At 41.2% G+C, this 14,163-nt stretch overlaps 1 protein-coding gene across 1 annotated transcript in view; it reads left to right on the forward strand.

Moving 5' to 3' along the window:
- KLHL30 (kelch like family member 30) overlaps positions 1–14,163 on the forward strand; it is a 252,902-nt gene that overhangs the window by 133,259 nt on the left and 105,480 nt on the right. The window lies entirely within an intron of this gene.

Consider the following 14,163-nt stretch of genomic DNA (forward strand, 5'->3'; position numbering starts at 1 on the left):
CCTGGACAATTGAATGTGTTGAGCTGATTGGATGATCTCCAACACATTTTTTCATACATGTGGAGTATCTCCCTTATCCCATGTAGGGGAGGTTCTTGCAGCCTGTGAAACTATTAAACCACAATCTGAAACTGCATCCACACAGGAGATTAAAAATGTGTTGAAGATATCCCATTCAGATGAACAGTTTAAAGTATATGGATTTTGCTTAAAATAGATTAGCAGCCATAAATGAAAACCATTATGGACAAATATGGTTTATATCCTTGAATCAATTTAAAGTGAAGCTCAGGCAAATGAGACATATGTTTTCCATATGGAGACTATCTGTTACAACTCCATACAAGTAACTTTGACCCCTACACTGCATAAACTAAGATAACAACTCCAAGGCTGCTCAGCCTCAAAGAAAGTTAAACGTGGCAGAGATCAGCTGCTTACCTGAATGGGGAGAAATAAGAGATTTATACACATAAAAATAAACCATTACAAATTGTTATGTGACAAGACACTCAAAGAATGTTACTGAGTGAGGCAGCTTTCAAACAAGCACTTGTCAGTGCTGAACAGTGACCTACACTGCTGGCAGATTGCAACAGTACTTGTTTTATCCTGTTTATGGACATGAGGGGGTGGGGCTGTAGACCATTCTGGCTAGCAATGGGCATAATGTAGAGAACCCATCTAGCCTGGGTCACCAGGACATCACACTGCACACACAATACACACCTCACACACATCACACACACACACACACACATACACACACACACACACACACACACACACACACACACACACACACACACACACACACACACACACATGCACCCCACACACACACACACACATATGCACACACAGAAAAATCACTGACCAGGAACACTGGCAATTTAAATGACCACCAGTTCAGCTAATGGTATTCACTTGGGATGTAGAAGAAGGCAGGAATACCAAAAGAAACTTTACACAGGCACAAGAAGAATATGTGATCTCTGAAAGAAAGTCGCTCAGAACAGAGTGAAACTGGAGAACAAAACCTGAGTCAGTAGCAGCAGTAACTGCTGCAGCACTCTGCTATGTCAGTTAACCAAATAAGTGTGAAACAATGTGAAAACAGAGACAAAAAGTTATGTTTCCTTCCAAAACTGATGCAGCCCAAATTATTTCTCTCTCTCTGTGGAGTGGAACGTTTGGATTTAGCTATATTAGCTAGTGGGGTTGTATTTGGTAAAGCTTTGACCTCCCTCTCCAGAGGAAAACAAGTTTGGAGATTTCTTGATAGAAACTAAAGTTTTGTTTTGAAGAATTGTAGTTTTTGACACAACTTTTACAGACTTGGTTTTCACACAAATGCACTTATCATTAAAATATATTTAACTTTTCACTTATTTCTGTTAGTTATAAGTGAAAAGTTAAATATATTTTAATGATAAGTGCATGTGTGTGAAAACCAAGTCTGTGGTGGTGGTGCTGCGGTAGCGTTGTCGCCTCACAGTAAGACATTGACCTGTTCGATTCTCAGCTAAAGCGTCTTCTGTGTGGAGACATGCATGAATGGGCATACCTTTGTTGAAGGTTGTGCATCAGAGCTGGCAACTCGGCACGTAAAAATCTACTGCCAACCATTAGCGGACCGGAGTTCCGCTGTGGCAACCCGTAACCGGAAAAAGCCGAAAGACACAACAACAACTTATTTCTGTTAGTTGACCAGACCAGGTTAGTCCCACTGAGCTGTTGCCTGTTTCTAGTAAGGTCCAAAGAGGAATAACTTCATGAAACATTAGTCTACTCTTTAATATGAGAGAGAGACAGCTATGACTGCTGATCTGAAGAAATGATTTTCATTTCATGCACTTCACACTCAGCAGTTAGTAATCGCAGAGCACTGAGGCTAAGATGAGCACAATCTTCTACAAACAATAGAGATGCACTTTATATATCCTCATTTTGGTGCTGTCAAGATCTTTGCTGTAAATTAATATCCTGCCAGTGGAATTCATAGGTTCATAGGTTAGTACTAAGCTAACTGCCCTTGTGAGCCATTTTAAGCCTAGCCAATTATCCCTTGTGAGACTCAAACCCTGCACCTTGTGTTTGTAAGGAAAACACCTTAACCATTAGGCCACCCTCCCAACCCTTCACAAATGGACAGTGCAGTGGTGCGGCGGTTAGCATTGTAGCCTCACAGCAAGAGGGTCTCCTGGTCAGTTCTTAGCTGGGGTGCCTTCTGTGTGGAGTCTGCAGTCTGCATGTCCTCCCTTGTTTACGTGGGTTTCCTCCCACATTCCAAAGGCATGTGTCTGGAGGGTTTCTCCCCAGGCCTGTGCTGAAAATGGACACTGTCCCAGTCAGATTTTTCCAGTAAACAAATCCTCAATAAATAAAGTGCTGAGATTAGCTACGCCCTTAGCAGAGTCGTATACCCACCTTTTGTGTTTATCCTTTAATGTATTTGATTTATCACCAAGAAGGTTCAAAGAACTCTTACTTCCAAAATACAGAGATGATTTGGCACACAGCAATGGTCCTAATGCTGTCACAGAAACTCACAAGACATTTGGGGTACATTACAATATGCCATCTCTCTCTCTTTCTCTCCCTCTCTGTCCACAGAACATATGTAAACAACATTAGTAAATTCCTATTACCTCCTGCAATATCTGTTCAAGGACAAGGAGATAATTGTCTTCTTCTGTGGCAGAACAAACTCTGTTTCGATCCTCCTGAATCATAGGTTCAGCTATTGAACAAAGTCTCCTCTCCAGTACCCCAACATGCACTTTCCCAGGGAGGCTAAAAAGTGTGAAGCCTCTGTTACTGTAACACAACCTTCTGGTTGCATTTTGAAAATATGGAGCCCTACTCTGGGTTATCAGTCCAAAAGTGTAGTCTCATCATTGTATGTATCACTACAATGTCCTGACAATACCCAGCACAATCACCACTTTGAGTTAAATCTCATCTGTTCCCTCAGACTTAACACAGTGGGACTGTTTAATTGTTGCACTGATCTCATCTATTGACACGACTTCAGTTCCATTAACTGCTTCTGGCATTGCCTCCTAAGAGGAAGGTATGTGTCCGGACTCAGGGGTTCCTCAGAACATTCCTGCTGCCTCTAAACAATGTCTTTAGTTAAGGCATTGCTTCTCCAGTGTTGCTGAGCCTGGGCAATATTCCACCTCTCCATCCTCAGCCCTCAGTTGTGCTGGATAGTTATGTCAAACAGCCAGGGTCCTTAATTTCCTTTAAACCTAGTGTAGACATGCATATGGGGGCATTGTTTATCAGCAATGGTGAGGTAAGATAAGATGTAATGAGATGGAGGTAATTTTGTGCTATGTTTTGTGATACTTCTTAACAAAAATGCACAAAAAATGGTGATGAGACAGGATCATGTGTGCAAGCGCTACTACCATTTTACTGTTTGTAGCAGTAGCACATTTACTCTAAGAACATGGAAAAGAAAAGCCTTGGGCTTACTAAGATGGCAAATTAAATATTTAAGTGAGTAAAATATTAATTAGAGGAGTTAAACTATTATGAAAAAGTAAGACAATTTCAGAACTATTTATTTTGTTTATCAGACAAGGCAGTAAAATTTTGGTCCACGTGGAATTGACTTTAAAAAGGCATACAGCATGGTTCTGGGCAACTGTTTTGCACAAAGTTTCTCAAGACAAAAAAATGTGAAGCATAAGGGTTCAGTTCAGAAAGGTTACTGTGAAGTATGAGTTGTACACCTTAGGAAGTAACAATTTCATATTCAGAGACAACCCTATCATGGTGCTTTAGTATGTAGACAACACTGCACTGAGCTGTCTCTGACCATGCTAAATGCTAATAAGGCATTCCAGGGGAGAGGCATATACTAATTAGCCATGTGCTCTCCCCTGGAAGTGCCTGTGGTAAGGCATTTAAGCAGCTGAGTGATAATATGGCTGCTCATGTTAATGAACATGGTTATAAGCCTATCTTCAGCTATCATGTTATAGGTAAGTGCCAGCCAGTGTAGTGTACAAGTAGTATTTGAGTGTCTGTATGTGCATGTCTGTATGTCTGTGGCTGCATGTGTGAGTGCATTTCTGCCTGGGAGATCACGGTGGGGGGATGGTTAAGGAATAAGTAGGGTAGGTGCATGTGTGTATGTGTGTGTGTGTGTGTGTGTGTGTGTGTGTGTGTGTGTGTGTGTGTGTGTGTGTGTGTGTGTGTGTGTGTGTGTGTGTGTGCGCACGCACACAAATGAATGTTTGTCTGTGGTGGGGGGGTTGTAACACTTCTGCACTCCTCCACACCACTGAGCAAAACCTGGAATATTAGGGAGACCACTAGACACCCGGGGTACTCTTTTTATTGTGCCTTAAAGGTACTTATAAAAACAAATCAAGATGGCATGGGTGGGGGACACTAATCTTTAAGGATGCTCTAAACAGCATGCCATAAAGCCACTGAAAAAGATACAAACTCAGCAACCTCCCACTACATACAGAGGTCATTAATTTTCTGCTCCACTTCTAAACAAATGAGATGCTTCAAAATATTATTTTAAATGTGTATGAAAAATATGCAAAATGAAATTCGGAGGAGTCAAACCCTGCTCCCTTTACACAGAAATCATAAGTATTAATATACTAATCCATTAGTCTATTTTTCACATTATAGGAAGTATGAAGTTCCATTGCTTGACGTGATCCAGTTCTTCCAACAGTGTGTGAGTCAAGAGGGCTTCTGTATAAAGCTGGGAGGAACATTAGATGATACCAGTGCGATTATTTAAGCAGTTACTGGGATTCATTTAAAAAGTTAATAGAGCAAAAGCTGTAGGATCACTATGAGGTCTAGAAACACTAGCAGGAATGAAAATCTAATGAATGCTATCATTGGGTGACTATAAAGATCTACGATTTACAGGGGCAAGGACAATTAATAAGAAGAGACACCTGGAACATTCTAACAATTCAGGGGCAGGTAAGAGGTATGTGGTGTGTGTGTGTGTGTGTGTGTGTGTGTGTGTGTGTGTGTGTGTGTGTGTCTGTGCATGTTTATATTATGCATGTATATGGGAGCGTGAATGAGAGGAATGCCTGTGCGATGCATGGGCCACCAGTGTTAACTACCACAAGAACGTATTGATTAGCACTAGCGGTAGTTAACAGTGATTCAGAGATATCTAAATTATCTGATAATGAGGTCTTTCCTTATTGCAGCTAACATGTTTGCGTATGCAATGTACACTGGAAAATGGATAATACTGAATGATTTTCATACAAAACTACAAGAAGTCAGAGTAATGGTATCATACAGTAACCATAACATTTAAAAATAGACAAGTAAATAGGCTTGATATGATTGATTTGTAGGATGCCACATTAGTGGGAAATTCTCCATGGGCTTGCTTATATGGTTAGCATTGATTAAATTGCTTGAGGGTGAATTGGATGTGTTGTGTGATACAGAAGGCCAAAAGTGTTTTACTGGAAGGTGACTGTATGCCCTTCACTCTGTATTACTACAGAAAGGGGAAATCAAAGTCAGAGTTTTCAGCATGAAGTTGTGTACTGGCAACATGCCAGGCAATGGTTGCCTCTATACTGACTAAGGGTTTCATGAGAGAGGAATAATAACAAGATATCATTATAAGGAGCTTATTTTTAGTAGTTCAAATGCAAATTAGACAATATGGATTTTTGTCACAAGTGCATTCACTCTTTTGTGGGTTAAAATAAAAGAAGCAATAGTTTATAGCTGTGTCTGTTAAGCAGGAAGGTTATCAATTCTATTTTAAGTGGGTAGTGAGTGTACCTAAAGAGGAGTGGTTTGAAATGTGTTTTAAGATAAGTATTACTACTGATATCACTCTGCTGTGGTGACGGTGCTTTATTTTAAATGTACTTTAAAGTAGTATCGTCAAAGTAGAAGACATAGATGTTCTTCGTGTTTCACTGTTGCAGTCATCACATTTGGGTTATCCCTGCCAGGGTAGCCCTTGGCCAGACTGAATACCAGAGGCTTAGTATTTCTGCGTCGGTTGCTGTCACTTCAGGACTGATGTCAGGTCGTCAGTAGTATAATGTAAGGCAGCCGACACCATTACATCAGTCAGTCTTGCCATGGAGCCCAAAGCAGAAGCAGTTCACACGAGTGCTGTTTGGCCACTACCTGACTTTAGTCTACCAAACTGAAGCTGAAATCTTCTAAAGCCAAGTACCCCATTGGGGATCCTTTTTTCTTGCACTAACCAATGTCAGAAAAAAGTTAACAAATGCAAATACCACACCGAGACTTTCATTCTTACTGTGTCACTTGTTTAGGCCAAGACCACGATGTCCCCCGCTGTCACTTCTGTGCTTTGTTCAATGCCAGAGCTATCAGTCGTCAGGCCCTTATTGTAGCTAGATATTTTCGCTTACAGTCCTCGAACTGCGATATGGCTTCGGTAAGCCATCCAACAGTAGATCAAGACCTGGAGACTCTTATACCTGTAATTTCCTTGCCTCAGAAAATACTTTCTTTGGTGGGCAACAGCATGCTCCCACAACAAGGGACTAACTTTTTCACCTCCCTGCCACCCAGACTCTTACCACAGACACATCAGACTATGCCTGGGGTGCATACCTGGATGACAGGTGCATACAGGTCCAATGCAGCCCTCAGCAAATCCCTCTGCACATCAAACAAAAAGAGATGATGGCTGTCCAGCATGCCTTGATAGCTTTCAAGCCCCTTCTCTCCCCAGGGGCTCTCCTGATCAAAACAGACAACACCACTGTGATGTGGTATATCAACAAGCAGGGAGGGACTCACTCCTACCCCCTATGCAGGCTGGCCATGACCCTTTGGCACACAGCCTCTGCCATGCAACTCCATCTGTTAGCACAATTCCTTCCAGGTTCTCTCAACTCTCTGCCGTACCACTTAAGCAGAAATCTTCTGGACCCACACAAGTGGCAGCTCAACAGAAGAGCCCTCACCCTAATAAATCAGAAAAGGGGCACCCCAAAGGTTGACCTCTTTGCCTCCCACACCAACCATCAGTTCAGCAAATTCTGCACCAGGGTCATCACCACATGGCTTGGAAAGTGGATGCCCTGTCCTTCCCCCGAGTCAATCTATTGGTCTATGCCTTTCTTCCTCTACCTCTCACCCCCAGGTTACTACTCAAAATAAAGGAGGAAACACCAAGGACAATTTTTATAGCTCCAGACAGGCCTCGCCAGCACTGGTACCCCTTGCTGTGCAGCCTGTCCCCACTGCCACCATGGCATCTTCCTCAGATTCCAAACCTCCTGACCCAGAGGGAAGGGGAATTCATGCATCCCCAATTGCAGACACTCAGTTTGGCAGCTTGGCTTATTCCCTAACCCCTGATTAATCGGCCAACCTCAGTAAACAGGTTCTAGATGTTATATGTGAGGCCAGATGCCCTAGCACTAGAACGTTTTATGCTGACAAATGGAAAAGGTTCTGCACCTGGATTCAGGCTAAGGGAGCCAGTACAGCACAGCCCTCCCTCCCTCTCATCCTGGATTACTTAGCTGACCTGCTACACAGTGGCCTCTCTTTTTCCTCTATTAAAATTCATGCCTCTGCTATCTCTGCTCATTTTCCAACTGAACAGCTCCTTTTCTCACACCCTTTGATCAAACAGTTCCTAAGAGGGGGTAGCAACTTGAGGCCACCCAGAAGGATATCAACCCCAGCTTGAGACCTTAACTTTCTGTTGGAAAAGCTCACCCTGCCCCGCTTTGAACCAGCTTCTTCTGCAGAGCAAAAATTTCTATCCTGGAAGACAGCTTTCCTTCTGGCCATCATTTCAGCTGAAGAGTCTCCGAGCTGCAAGCACTTATGGCTGTGGAACCCTCCATCATCTTCCATGCTAACAGGGTATCCCTCAGGACTAACCCATCCTTCATGCATAGGTGATGTCCAGTGTGGCTCTCAACCAATCCATTCATTTGCCCACCTTTTTTCCTAATCCCCAGAACAAGGTGAAAAGGATCCTGCACTCTCTAGATGTGCACAGACAGCTCAGATTCTATCTAGACAGAACTAAATCCTTCAGAAAGTCTGATCAATTGCCAGTTAGCTTTGCTACAGGGGCAGAAGGCAAAGCCATCTCCAAACAAACCATTTCCAAATGGATAGCACACTGCCTTAAACCTTACTAGAGGCTTTTGGTTGTAAAAGTTTTTATCGCACATTCTCTCTTTGCTTTCTAACCCATCAGTCTATAAGGCTTATACATATTGTATCCATCTAAAGAGTTCCAAATGGTTAACACTGTAATGCCATGCAATTGTCCACAAGGCTATTGTGTGTATACAACTTTATAATGTATTTCACAGATAAAAAAAAGAATATTTAAGAACATTTGTTTCATGCTTTATAACTTAAACTCTTGTCAGCAAACCAAGATTTCTTCTTTGTGCGTCTTTATGCTATGTTCATTGTTATAGGTCCTTGTGGGGTGCAATGGGGGAGTTCAGCAGCTTGCCATGTTACCATAGAGCTATCTTAATTCCACTCCTCCTCTTGGTCCAGCTATTTTCTTTTCATCATGTATTTTCTTCAAAGTGCATGTGGTATCACTGATCATTTTATACCTTTTCTTGCAAGACCATTTTGTACAGAAACTACCCAAAACTGATGTGATCAAACTAATAAATTTTAATGTTTAAGTTTTGTGTGGTGAATTTCATTTCTAATACAGTGGTAGAAGGTAGAAAGTAGTCTATCTGGCCTACTGGACTGTTGAACAGTATAACACAGAAAATGTAGATGTCTGACAATTTATGATACTATATCTGTCTGCTAATTTAAGTACCTGGTACAGAAGCCTGATAATATATAGTTCTATTATGACATGGAACGAAAATGTTGTGTACATGTAGACAAAGCAGTAAGTAAGCCCTGGGCAACATAAATATTCCATTTAGAGTGAAAGCAGGACAATAGTTTAGAATATCAGCTGGTTTTCTTCACACTCACAGCATTTGGTAAGAAGTTCACAGAGCTAAAATTTCATTTGGAAAATCTTCCATGTACTACACAATGTTGTGTTCAGTACTGGTAGCAAAGCATTTCAGATCTGAGAGCAAAGTACAGATACTCGGTAAAGAAAATTGAATATATCCCCAGTTTACAGCATGGTCATAACTGAAAGGGAAGATGGGAATATTTGACATTCATCTATGCACAGTACCATTATGGATACTAAAGCTATATTGCACTTTATATTATCCACACGTGGAACATGCTGTTTGGTTTATTTAACTCACTGACATTTCTTATTCCTAAAGAGTGTTTTTTGGCTTACATTTTGTGTCATTGTCACCTTTCTGTAGCTAAAATCATTCATATTTTAATTTAGTAATTTTGAATCATCAAATAAAGGGAAACCACCCTCCTTGTATAAACACACAAAGTACATTGTATTATGTGTCGGCACATCACACTTCTATTGAGTAAGTCTTCCTGTGCTGTGAGACCACCAGCAGAACATTTGCACATAAATGTATTTTATGTAAATATTGTTAGATATGGAGTCGGTATGAATATATGTTTGCTGCAGTTATGCTACAACTTAAGCTACCATAATGCTTCAAATTAAAAATCCAGCGCAAAGCAAATAACATAATTTGATAGGCATGAATAAATCTAGCAAATCATAAAGATAACAAGCTGTTACAGTCTCAATATGTCAGGCTCTTCCAAAATCTACCAACGCCGATAATGACAATTAAAAAAAGAAAGAAAATAACTACCTACAAATCAGAAGTAACATCCTCTGTAGTTAAGCAACACTACTAGTTAGTTGCAGGGAGTTGGCATGTTTAGACAGCAGCCCTTAGTTGTCCAGCTTTATTCCAAATGGCTAGTTCAACAATCAGTGTTGCACACTGAATGCTGTATGATATTGGTGGAAACTGTTACACCTAAACAGGGCTCTCCTGTACATAATTGATTTTGTTTTTTCCAGGCATTACACTGTCCGGAAAAGGTAGTCTCCATTTTCCGGACAGTGCCAATTAATTTTGGACAGTCTGGAAGAATTCTGGATGGCTGGCAACCCTTCCTAGGAAAATGGTATTGGGTTTAATACTGAGTGATTCTAGTTCCTTTAGATAGGCATTGTAGCTTTCTTTTATTGTAGAGGGAGTCCTATAGTTAGCTAATGTATGGTATGGGTCCTTTCTGATGGATATTTGGACTCGAAGAAGCTGTAGTGCATAATGCTACTTTATCAACCATAATATGAATCCCTTCTAAATGTAGACTGATACACCTCCACCCTTTTTCCCCTCCTGAGCAGTAGCTGGTTTAAACTTGTGAAAGGTGTCATAGAATCATAGGATCATAGGAAGTTACTAGGCTATTGGCCCTGAGGCCCTTATAATCCTAGTCAAGAGTTTGGCCCATGCATAGACAAATCAGCACCCAATGCCCCTGTCCAGCAGGGACACTGGTGGAATACCAGGGATGTATTTTCTATTTCCCATCCAGTTATCCAGATTGTGCTTAAAAAGGATTAAAGAGGTACTCTGCTTGACGTGGAGAGGGAATTTACTCCATAGATGTCTCTGGGACACAAATCTGTCCCGCCAGCAAGTCCTATTGATGTCACACACCAGGTTGAGGTCGTGTGTGGGTTACTCGAGTGGAGCTTGACTTGCGGATATGCAGCAGTCCCATCAAGGTAGGGTCCAAGATTGCCTTATATGCCAGACAGAGGTCACCTCTGAGTAGTCTGTATGAAACAAAGTAGAGGCATAGGGCTTTTAGCCTATCTGTTTATGGTAGATTTTTGAGGCCCTGGATTCTCCTGGTGAGGAACCTCTGTGGTCTCTCCAGCTGCTGCATGTGCTTTGCAAGGTACATGCTGAATAAGACATTGTACTCAATAATGGGCCTTATAAGGGAAAAATACAGGGATGTTATGACCTCATTGTCCCTGGATGAGATACCCTTACTTATGAGGTGGGCCGTGTAGAAAGCTTTCCGTACAATGGAAGCAACATGGTGGTCAAAAGTCAGGCTGCTATCAATCTAGGTGCCCAAATCCCTCATGACTGGCTGGGTGCTTAGAACATTGTTATTAATGCGGTAATTTGTTGGGACATCTCTCTCCCCAAAGGGGATGATGATAATGCATTTTTTTGTATTCAGCTTAAGGCCATGTTTCTGGCGCCTGTCATTTGTTTGGGTGAGACCCTCTTGGAGGATGTCCACGTCTCTAGAGGAATTGATGACAGCTCCCAACTTGCTGTCATCTGCAAACTTGGTCAGCCATAGCTCACTGGTTTTGGTCTGTACCTCAGAAAAGTATATCCCAAATAACATAGGCCCCAAGACTGAACCCTGGGGTATGCCACTTGATATCGGTCTACTGCTTGAGGTGGCTTCCAATATTTTAACTAGGTGGGTTCTATCAGTGAGCCAGTTGGCTACCCATCCGGTAACATATGGATTGATGCCTAGTTGAGAGAGTTTATCTATTAAGCCCAAGTGGGGAATATTGTCAAAGGCTTTGGCCAGGTCAAGGTAGGCAGTGTGCACTGTCTTCCCCTCATCCATGGCTTTGGTGACTGTCTCAAAAAAGTCGACCAAATTTAACAGACATGACCTCCCGTTGACGAAGCCAAACTGTATGGGATCGAGTGTTTGTAGGTTGCCAATCACTCGTCTTGTACATATTAAGAAGACAGTCAGGCTTGAGTGTTCATTTAAGTAGTTTATTGCATACAAACACATCAGGATGGATGGCAGGAACATTAAACTTAAATGAACTCTCTACCTAACTGACTACTGCATACATGCATGCTCTCACTCTGGCTGCTCACTTAAAATGGCACTCTTGCTTGCACATGTTCAATACTTATATGTATGTGCCCACTGACTGGAATGCTTCTTAAAGGTGTATCACACACTTTGAACTACATCCTCCCTTGTATAAACAGTGACATTTCAATAGGCATGCAATTATACAGACACTAATAAAGAAAACAACAGTCATGTCCAGGTTACCGTGTATCTGGAAGTAGTTGAGATCTGACCTGATCTTGTAATGTAATAGTTAGGATTGGGTTTAGCAACAGGGACAGGCACTGGGGAATGTTCTGCTTGAGGACTCTCAGGGACTTTCTCTGGAACAGGGATTGCTGACGGAATGTCCTCTGGAACAGGAACATTGGACAAGTTACTCTGAGAATTATAGTTTTTGTCACAGGCTAGATGCTGTAACACTGGTTCGGACACTGGAAATAAATTTTTCTGATTACACCTGAATTCCATTCCTTGTGATTCCACGATGTACGATATCAGTTCTTGACACAAACTCTTCACAAATCAAATGCAATCAAAACCTTTTGACATCTGCATCCTCACTATCTCCCCTTTTTGTAATGAATGGAGCAGTTTGCTGGACTTAGTATAGTAGGACTTCTGGGAGAAATGCTTTTTCAGCAGTTGGCTTTCACAGCTTTGTTGTTTTTAGCACTTGGAACCAATAAATTACTGCTGATTGGTAAGGTGGTTCTGGTTTGTCTCGACATAAGTCTCTGGGCAAGTGAATCAAGGTGATTATCATGCAGAATGTTTCTGAGATTTAGCAGGTTTAGAAGAACCTTGGTATTGTCACATTTGGATTTCTCTAACAGCTGTTTTGCACTTTGACCTGCATATTCAGCCAAGCCGTTTGACTGTGAGTACTTAGGACTATTCATAATATGAACAAAGTCCCATGTTTCAGCATATTTCTTGAGCTGCTGACTTGTAAACTGTGCACCACTGTCAGAAATAACCTTGTGTGGACTACCATGAACAGAAAAATGTTTCTTCAACTTAGTAATGACAGTACTGGATGTTAGGTTATGAAGTAGACCAATCTCAAGCCAATTTGAATAAGAGTCTACTAACACCAAGTAATGTTGTCCATTCCACTCGAAGATGTCTGTGGCTACTGTTGATCAAGGTAGTTCAGGAATCTGGCTTAACTAAAGTGGCTCTTTTTGTTGATGCTGCTTTGTACTATTACATACTGAACAAGATGAAAGTACTTTCTTAATATCTCTTGACATAGAAGGCCAAAATACTAGTACTCTTACCCTTCTTTTGGTAGAACCAGTTCCTGAGTGGCCATGATGCAAGATTTTAATGTACTCTTGTTGTAAAGATTTTGGAACAATCACTTTTGGATCTTTCATGATGATACCATTGTCTGACAAAAATCTCATCTCTGTATGGAAAATACTGGTGCACTTCTATTGGTAAACAAGAATGTTTTGAAGGCCATCCTTGACTGATAAAGTGGTTGAGCTTCTGAAGAACTGGAGCTGATGATGTATGAGTTCTAAGCTCATCAAGACGTGGAAGAAAAATTTCTCACTTCCATGACTTCAAAATCAGTTTGCTCATTGTCATGCTGTTCTTGAGTTTTTTTTTTTTCTGGGCGATCTGGATAAGGTATCAGCAAGATAAAGAAGTTTACCTTTTGTGTAAACAAGACTGAAATTGTACTTTTGCAATTTGAGCACCAGGCATTGCAATCTTGCAGGAGCTGTGTGCATTGGCATTCTCAAAATAGTGATTAGAGGTTAATGGTCAGTTTCTTTCTGGATAGATGGACCATAAATATAATCATGGAACTTCGAACATACAAACACAGTTGCGAAAAGCTCTTTCTCAATCTGGCCATATTATATCTCAGTTTGGTAAGAGTTCTCAATGTATAGGCTACTGATCTAACCTCTTGAAGAAAGACTGCACCTAGACCAAACTTGGAAACATCACAGGAAAGAGGTACTGGTTTGTGAACATCATAATAGTGCAGAGTTGGTGGAGTAACAATTTTCAGTTTCAGGACATCATATACTCTTTGGTGTTGCTCTGACCATGACCAAATTACACCTTTGCATGTCAGTTTTCTAAGTGGTGCTGAAAGTTGGCTTAAATCTGGAATGAACTTGCCCAAATAGTTGACCATCCCAAGAAAACATTGTAAGGGTTGAACATTGTCTGGTGCTGGCATCTCAAAAATTGCTGTTTGCTTGGAAGGATCTGGTCTTAAGGCTGAACTAATAAAGAAATGACGACCATAAGTAACTTCTCATAGCCTGAACTTGCACTTCTGAGGATTCAGCTTCACATGCTCTTTCCAGAACT

This window comes from Protopterus annectens, chromosome 4.part1 (assembly GCF_019279795.1).
Source record: "Protopterus annectens isolate FY-2018-M chromosome 4.part1, PAN1.0, whole genome shotgun sequence".
NCBI classification, from domain to species: domain Eukaryota; kingdom Metazoa; phylum Chordata; order Ceratodontiformes; family Protopteridae; genus Protopterus; species Protopterus annectens.